Consider the following 9,636-nt stretch of genomic DNA (forward strand, 5'->3'; position numbering starts at 1 on the left):
TGGAGACAGAGGAACTTCCCACCAAGGTCTGCTGGAGACAGAGGAACGTCACCTCTCCTCACAGGCTACTGGGCTGGGAAATCTTAGCCGAAAACTGCCAGAGACAGGGGAGCCTCACTCCGGCTGTTGCATCCTGGAGAACCCCACACACGATCTGCTGGAGTCTGGGGATCCTCACCCACAACCTGGTGGTGATAGGGAAAACCTCACCCATAGCCTGCTGGTGACAGACCAATCCTCACTCACCAAGAGTGAGGTAATATCATGGGACTAGCAATCCAGAGGCCTTGGCTAAAAATCTGGGGTCACAGGTTCAAAACCGACCATGATTTCTCACAGAATTTTAATTCAATAAATCTGGAATCAAATGTTAGTCATCGTAGTCATCGTGGTTTTTCAGAAAAAACCATCTGTGGCCGAAGTGTTCTTTAGGGAAGTATCCTTATTTGCAATCCTTAACTGGTCCAGCCTATATGGGACTCTAGACCCAGAGCAATATAGGTGATTCCTAAATATTCTCTAGAATAGTTTGAAAGCTGTTCAGTTTTATTAAACAACTACAGAAACTGGAAAGATCACTTTATAACAACCTAGGCACCAGGAATGACAATGATACATGTAAAAATATATAAATAATTTAGATTTGAATGTAGGAGGTTGATCAGTAAATTTGTAGATAATATGAAAATTTGTGGGCTTGTAAATAGTGAGGAGGGTAGCCTGAGATTACAATAACACATACTTGTGCTAGTCAGATGGTTGACCAGTGGCAAATGGAATTTAATCTAGGTAAGTGTGAGGTGATACAATTGGACAGGACAAACGAGGCAAGGGAATATATGATAAACATGACTAAGGAGCACTGAGATCAGTAGGATCTTGATGTGCATAACCACTGGCCCCTAGAGGGACAGATAAATAAAACAGTTAAGAAAACATATGGGATACTTGCCCTTATTGGATGAGGAATTGAGTTTAACAGGAAGGTTATGTTGGAACAGTATAAAAGGTTGGTTAGGCCACTGCTAGAATATAGTGTGCAGTTTGGGAATCCACATTGTTGGAGGGGTGTGATTGCAGTGGAGAGGGTGCAGAGGAGATTTACCATGATGTTGCCTGGTCTGGAGAATTTGAGTTACGAGGAGAGATTGGCTAGACTGGAGTTGTTCACCCTGGAGCAGAGGAGACTTGGGGGGTGGGGGAGCGGAATGATTGAAATGTATACAATTGAGAGGTCCAGATAGGATAGACAGAAAGGAACTTTTCCTCTTGGTGGAGGGATCAATGACTGGGGCATAGATTTATGGTAAGGGGCAGGAGATTTAAAGGGGATGCAAGCAAACAATTTTTCACCCAGAAGATGATGGGAACCTGGAAGTCAGTCCCCATAAGAATGGCACAAGCAGAAATCCTCATAATATTTAATAAGTATTTAGATATGCACAGGTGCTTATTTTTGACTAGCGCAAACTCAGTGGGCCATTGGTGCTTTTTCCATGCTGTAGATCTCTATAATTTTGTGACACCTAGCCATGTCTACATTTGCAGGACTTACTCATCATAGGTGGTGACACAGTGGTATGCAGCCAGGATTTACCCTGGAAGTTCTCAACATTAACTCTGGACACCAAATCTCATGGCATCTGGGTAAACATGGGTAAAGAAACCTGCTGACGATTAACATCTACACAATAAATTTCTGTTCCTTTTCTTCTAGAATTTAACCTAATCGTCACCCGGTAGCAGCACAAAATTTACCTCAGTTCCAGATGCACAGTTGTCACCAAAAATGACACCCATTTGTAGGACTTCCTCAATTCTGCTTCCAAAAGTCTGGATGGCGTAGATCCACCAATGTTATCTTTAAGTAAGAGAAACAATCACAACTGTATATTTGCTTATACTGAGATTCTGGATCAAGTTTTGTTTTGTTCAGCCTGCCTGCATTGCATTGCTGGAATTAACCTCGGGCCTCTAATTATTCTATCTCTATTTATACGTTTCAATCAGTTTCAGTCTATGTGGAATTTTTGGCTTCAATCTCAGTTTCAATATTAATTTCCTTAAAAATTGGAAGGATCAGTTTTCTTTCTCAGCAGCCTATGCCTGCGTCTATTTTCCATGTTTCCGTGTCTGCACATTGTAGGAGCTGTAGCCGCAGAAAAAAGTATTCACGATAGTTATCAAGTTTCTTGCGAAATTTTGCAGCAATTCTGGTAAACCTGTTTTTAAAAATCGGTCTTTCTTCTTATAGTCCACAGTTTTTAAAAACATAGTTATAAAAAGGCACGGTTCTTAAAACATTCACTGATTCCCCCTTATGACTCAACTAGTAAAATCCTCAAATACTCTGTCAGATTTGTCAAATTTAATTTCCTTTTCATAAATCCATGTTTATTTTGTTCAATCAGATAATTATTTAATAAATACTGAATAATCAGCAATTGATTCTAGTATAATCCTCATTACTAATGTTAGGCTAAAAGATTTGTGGTTCCATTTTCTCTCCCACTCCTTTTTTAAACATAGAACAGTACAGCACAGGAACAGGCCCTTTGGCCCCCGCTGTTGTGCCGAACATGATGCCAAATGAAACTAATCCCTTCTGCCTTAGTCCATATCCCTCCATTCCTTGCATATTCACGTGCTTATCTAAAAGTCCCTTAAATACCCTTATCGTATCTGCCTCCACCACCATCCCTGGCAGTGCGTTCCAGACTCCTACCACTCTCTGTGTAAAAAACTTGCCTCTCACGTCCCCTTTGAACTTTCCACCTCTCACCTTAAATGCATGCCCCCTAGTTTTAGACATTTCAACTCTGTGAAGAAGATTCTGTCCATCAACCCTATTTATGCATCTCATAACTTTGTAGACTTCTATCAAGTCTCCCCTCAATCTCTGCTGCTCAAGAGAAAACAAGCTGAGTTTTTCTAGCTCTTCTTATAGCTCATACCATCAAATCCAGACAGCATCCTAGAAAACCTCTTCTGCACCCTCTCCGAAGCCTCCACAACCTTCCTGTAGTGTGGCGATCAGAATTGAATACAATACTCTAAGTGTGGCCTAACCAAAGTCTTATAAAGCTGCAACTTGACATGGCGACTCTTGGACTCAATACCATGACCAATAAAGCCATGCCATATGCCTTCTTTACAATGCAATAAAACATGCCATATGCCTTCTTTACCACACTATTTACCTGCATAGCCACGTTTGGGCAGCTATGGACTTGAACCCAAGATCCTTCTGTACATCAATGCTGTTCAGAGTCCTGCTATTAACTGTATACTTTTCCTTAACATGTGAAATCCCAAGTGCAGTACTTACCTTACCTCACACATACTTGGATTAAACACCATCTGCCATTTTGCTGCATTGGATTTACATTTGCAACTTTACAATTTACAGGCACCATTGCAGAATTAATAGAATTTGGTAGATGATCAACAATGCATGCATTGTCTCTGCAGCTCTCTTTTTCAACACTCTAGGGTGAAGGTCATTGCCTCTTGAGATTTGTCAATTTTCAGTTCCGTTAATTTTTCTAATACTACTTTTTTTTTTACAAACACTACTTTCTTTCAATTCCACACTCTTTCTTTGTCAATTTCTTATTCCTTTTCTTAATTTTGAAGCTCTCACAGTCTTCAGTCTTACAGTTTTTTTTGGGCAACATAATAATATGAGGAGGATGTTGGCGATGGTGAATTAGAAAAATACATTACTATAGGCAGTAGCCGGTATTTAAAGAATTAATGCTAGGTTTTCAACAGAAACATACTCCTTTGAGATAAAAGTACCCAAGCTCTCTCACTAGATAACAAGGTGTAGAGCTGGATGAACACAGCAGGCCAAGCAGCATCAGAGGAGCAGGAAGGCTCTACACCTTGTTATCTCAGATTCTCCAGCATCTGCAGTTCCTACTGTCTCTCTCAAGCTCTCTCACTGTTCGTATTGGGTACTTTTGTCTCAAAGGAATATGTTTTTGTTGAAAACCCAGCATTAATTCCTTAAATACTGTCTATTGCCTATACTAATGTATTTTTCTAATCCATCATAGCCAACATCATCCTCATACCTTCGTAATTCCCCTTGTTCAGATTTAGGACTTCCATTTTCGGATTGAACTCCATATTTTTCAAACTTAACGGAAAATTCTATCATACAAGGTCACTATTTGTAAAAGTACTTTTACAACAAGACTATTAATTAGCCCTTTGTCATTGAATAACACTAGGTCTAAAATAGCCCATGCCTTAGTTGGTATCTCAAGATGTTGTTCCACAAAACTATCTTAAACATTTCAGGAATTCCGTCTCTGAGGATTGTTGGTTGTTTAGTTTATCCAGTCTACTTGTACATTGAAGTCAGTCGTGATCACTGCATTTCTCTTGTTTTCTGCACTTCTAATTTCCTGACTTATCCAGTGCTGTACATTACTGTTACTCTTGGTCGCTTATAAACCATTCCTACCAGTGTTTGCTACCCTCACTATTTCTTACCTCCACTGAAATGATTCTATCTCCTGTTCTTCAATCAGAAATCCTCTCTCACTATGAATGAATGATTTATTGTCACATTTATCTTGAAGATACAGTGAAAAGTGTTTTAACATAGACATAGAAGTTAACATAGAACAATACAGCACAGAAACGGGCCCTTCGGCCCACGATGTTGTTCTGAACATGACACCAAATTAAACTGATTCCCCCTTCTTCTTGCCCTTGGTCCACATCCATAGAATCCCTACAGTGTGGAAACAGGCCCTTCGCCCAACAAGTCCACATCGACCCTCCGAGCATCCCACCCAGACCCATTCCCCAAACCCACATAATCTACAAATCCCTGAACACAATGGCAATTTAGCATGGCCAATCCACCTAACCTGCACATCTTTGGACTGCGGGAAGAAACCAGAGCACCTGGAGGAAACACATGCAGACACAGGGAGAATGTACAAACTCCACACAGACAATTGCCCAAGGGGGAATCAAACCCAGGTCCCTGGCGTTATGAGGCAGCAGTGCTAACCACTGAGCCACTGTGCCACCCCAATTTCTTCCTGAAGTGACCTTACCAAATGCACAGTGGATAGCCAAAGTGATTATGCTGCATCGGGAGTAAACTTCAGCCAAGAGGCCACATGAACACAGCCAGTCCCCAAATTCTCCCTTGCCCAATCACAGCCCATATCTTTGCAGACTTACTTTTTCAGTGTGAGGATATGTGTTGTCTTGTAGAACTTGCTACATCCTTCTGGTCTTTGCATATTGATGCGCATATCTAAAAGTCTCTTATATGCAGTTATCGTATCTGCCTGCACCACCACCCTTGGCAGCCCATTCCAGACTCCTACCACTCACTGTGTAAAAAAATTGCCCCTCACATCTCTTTTAAACTTTCCACCTCTCACCTTAAATGCATGCCCCCTAGTTTTAGACATTTCGACTCTGGGAAAAAGATCCTGACCATCACCCCTGTCTATCCATTTTGTAATTTTTAGACATCTATCAAGTCTCCCCTCAGCCTCGCCACTCCAGAGAAAATAACCCAAACTTTTCCAGCCTCTCCTTATTAGCTCATAGCCTCAAATCCAGGCAGCATGCTGGTAAACCTTTTCTGCAACAGTCCCAAAGCTTCCCCATCCTTCCTGTAATGTGGCAACTAGAAACAAACACAATATTCTAAGTGAGGCCTAATCAAAGTCTTATAAAGCTGCAATATGACATCCTGGCTCTTGTACTCCATACCCTGACCAAAAAAGGCAAGCATGCCATACGCCTTCTTTCCCACCCTATCTACTTGCATGGCTACTTTCAGGGAGCTATGGACTTGAACCGATCCCTCTGTACATCAATGCTGTTCAGGGTTCTGCCTTTAACTGTATACTTTTCCTTAACTTTTGATCTCCCAAAATGCAGCACCTCACAGGTACCTGGATTAAACTCCATCTGCTATTTCTCCGGCCAAATCTGCAACTGATGTATATCCCGCTGTATCCTTTGACAACCTTCTACACTATCCACAGCTCTTTGTATCATCTGCAAACGTACTAACCCACCCATCTACATTTTCATTCATGTCATTTATATATATCAGAAACAGCAGAGGTCCCAGTACAGATGCCTGCAAAACATCACTAGTGACAGACCTCCAGCCTGAAAAACGCTCTTCTACCACTCTATCTTCTATGTGCAAGCCAGTTCTGAATCCATGCGGCCAAGTCACCGTGGATTCCATGCATCCTAATCTTCTGGATGCGCCTACCGTGAGGGGCCTTGTCGAAAGTCTTACTAAAATCCATGTGGAGAACATCCCCTGCTCTACCCTCATTGATCACCTTTGCCACCTCCTTGAAAAATTGAATCAAGTTGTAAACATGACCTGCCTGCACAAAGCCATGCTGATTTTCCCTAAATAGGCCATGCTTTTCCAAATGCACGTAAATGCTATCCATAACAATTCTCTCCAATAACTTTTCAACCACTGATGTGAGACCCATCAGCCTATATTTTCCTGGATTGTCTCTCTTTCCCTTCTTGAATAGAGGAACAACATTAGCTACTCACCAGTCTTCCAGGACCTCTCCAGAGGCTAAAGAGGATACAAAGATCTTGGCCAAGGCCCCAGCAATCTCCTCATTTGCTTTTCTTACTAACCTGGGGTAGATACAGTCCGGCCCAGGGGACTTACCCGCCTTAATGTTCTTCAAGAGACCCAACACCACTTCTTTCTTGATCTCAAAATTCTCGCATGTTAGCATGCTCCACACAAATCTCACTGTCCTCCATATCCTTCTCCTGGATGAATACTGATGCAAATTACTCATTTAGGATCTCACCTACATCCTCTGCCTCCAAGCACAAGTTCCCTCCTTTATCCTTGAGTGGTCCTACCTTCTCCCTAGTTATCCTGTTGTTTTTAATGTATGTAAAGAATGCCTTGGGATTCTTTTTAATCCTAATTGCCAAGGTCATTTCATGGCCCCTTCTTGCTCTTCTAATTTCCTACTTGAGTTCTTTCCTGCTTTCTTTGTATTCCTCACAAGCCCTGTCTGATTTTAGCTTCCTAAACCATCATATGCTTCTTTTTCCCTTTTGACAAAATTTACAACTTCCCTTGCCATCATTATCCTTCCTCCTTACTGAACTCTCATCAGCAGGTCTTTAAATAAGTCCCACGTGTCAAATGTGGACTTGCCTGATAATAGTTCCTCCCAATTAACTATCCCTAGCTTCTGCCTAATACTGACATAATTTGACCTCACCCAGTTTAGTACCTTGCCAAAAGTCTTGACTTATCCTTATTCATAGCTATCGTAAAACTTAAGAAGTTGTGATCTGGTGCCATTTTGAGTTACAGTAAAGATAAAAAGAAATTACTTACACAAGAGTTCATCTTCTGTCCAAACTGGGGCCTCAAGAACAACTTCAGGACTTCTGAAAGGTCTCTACAAGGTGTTCTGGTCCTCAAGGAGTCCCGGTCTGGGAACAGCTATGATGACACCGATACCCCAGGAGATCCCAGCTCTGCTGCCATCGCTGCCTTGCCAACACCACCAAGAATCTCAGCTGTGGGCCAACTGCTGCCAGGAGTCCTCGTTCCGGTCATCAGCATCACCAAGGATCCAGGCTGTAGGCTTATTGCTGGCAGGATTTGCCGCTTTCTTGTACTGTGGCTGCCACGAGTCCAGGCTGCAGGCCTGCTGCTGCCAGGAGTCTCCCCTCTGGATACTACCATCGCCAGGAGTCCAGGCTCCGGGCCTACCACCACTAGGAGTCCAGACTCCAGGCCTAACGCCACCAGGAGTCCAGGCTCCAGGCCTACTACTTCCAAGAGTCCAGGCTCCAAGCACTGCCACTGCCGCCAAGAGTCCAGGTCCATGCTGACACCAAAGCCACCACCCCAACAACACCACTCCAGCATCAAAGATGAAGAAGAAAGGAAAATAGATAAAAATTACATGAAGAAAACAATACCGCTGGCCTGGAATGGACAAGCCCAAACACTATGTACTGTGCTGGTGCCATCTTGGATCTAATATACAAATACAGTGATTCCGCCTCATTTCATTTTTGCTCATTCCTCTTAAATGTCAAATATCCCTTAATATTTAGCTCCTAGTTTTGGTTACCCTGCAGCCATGTCTTTGTAATAGCAATTAAATCATACCTTTTTATATCTACAAGCACCATCAAATTATGAAGGGTGAATACCTCTGCTGTTGCAAGTACTGTGTACATTCTGATCATTAATTCTGCCTTTTTAACACAGTTCTGTAATTTGACCGTGCTTGAGTCGAGGATTTGTTTTTGCTATTTTCCATTCTTGTACAGCTTTTTAGAGGAAATTTCTCAGCTCATCTGCTGTTTAAACTATTGTCTGTGCCTTTGTTACCTCTAAAGTTGAGTATTCCAATGCAGTCTTAGCTGGTCTCCCCCATTCTACCCTCCGTAAACTTGAGGTGACCCTTAACCTTGCTGCATATGTCTTCACTCACAGCAAGTCCCATTCCCTATCACCCCTGTGCTTTCCGATCTACATTGGTTCCTGGTCAAGCAACATTTTGGTTTTAAAATTCTCATCCTTAACTTAAAATCACTTCATTGCTTTGACCCTCCATACTTCTTTAATTTCCTATGAACACAACCCTCTGAGATATCCAGATAACTGTGTTTCTCTGATTCTGATCTATTATGCATTCCTAATCATTGGTGGCTATACCAACAGTTGCCTAGGCCTTGAAACCTAGAATTCCCTCTTTGCACCTGTACCCCACTTTCTTCCTTTAAAACATTTCTAGAAACTTACCTCTTTGTCTAAGGTTCTGACCAAATATTTCCTTTTGTGGCTTAGTGTCATATTTTGTTTTATAATACTTCTGTGAAGCACCTTGGAATGTTACACTGTGTTAAAGACATGATATAAATATAAGTTGCTATTGTAGGAAGGATACTAAAGTTTGATAGGCGTTCAATACCAATTAATAAGAACAGAAGAAACAGGAGCAGGAGTAAGCCATCTGGCCGCTCAAGCTCCACCATTCAATAAGATTATGGCTGATCTTTTCTTGGACTCAGCTCCACTTAGCTGCCCACTTACCATAACCCTTAATTCCTTTACTGTTCAACGAGGAAGCTTCAACTGCTTCACTAGGCAGGGAATTCCACAGATTCACAACCCTTTACATGAAGAAGTTCCTCCTCAACACGGTCCTAAATCTGCTCCCCTTATTGTGAGGCTATGCCCCCTAGTTCTAGTTTGATCCGCCGGTGGAAAAAACCTCCCTGCTTTTATCTTACCTATTCCCTTCATAATTTTATGTTTCCATAAGATTCTCTCCTTATTCTTCTAAATTACAATGAATATAGTCCCAGTCTACTTACTCTCTGCTCATAAGCTAACCCTCCTAACTCTGGAATCAACCTAGTGAACATCCTCTGCCCCCCCTCCAGTGCCGGAACTGTACACAGTACTCCATTGCACTACTTTGAAGGAGAACTGGAAAGTTATTCCCTGGTATCTTGGCCAATATTTTTCTCTCAACCAATGCTACAAAAAGAGATAATCTAGTCATTGCCACATTTTTGTTTGTGAGCTTTCTGTGCTCAAACTGGATGTTGTGTTTCCCACAT

General features: G+C 42.0%; 1 protein-coding gene across 6 annotated transcripts in view; it reads left to right on the plus strand.

Moving 5' to 3' along the window:
• The window catches only part of gmps (guanine monophosphate synthase), a 94,851-nt gene that overhangs the window by 55,094 nt on the left and 30,121 nt on the right, over positions 1 to 9,636 (plus strand). The gene's annotated exons all lie outside the window — the stretch shown is intronic.

The sequence above is a fragment of the Rhincodon typus genome, chromosome 13, assembly GCF_021869965.1.
Source record: "Rhincodon typus isolate 14 chromosome 13, sRhiTyp1.1, whole genome shotgun sequence".
NCBI lineage: Eukaryota > Metazoa > Chordata > Chondrichthyes > Orectolobiformes > Rhincodontidae > Rhincodon > Rhincodon typus.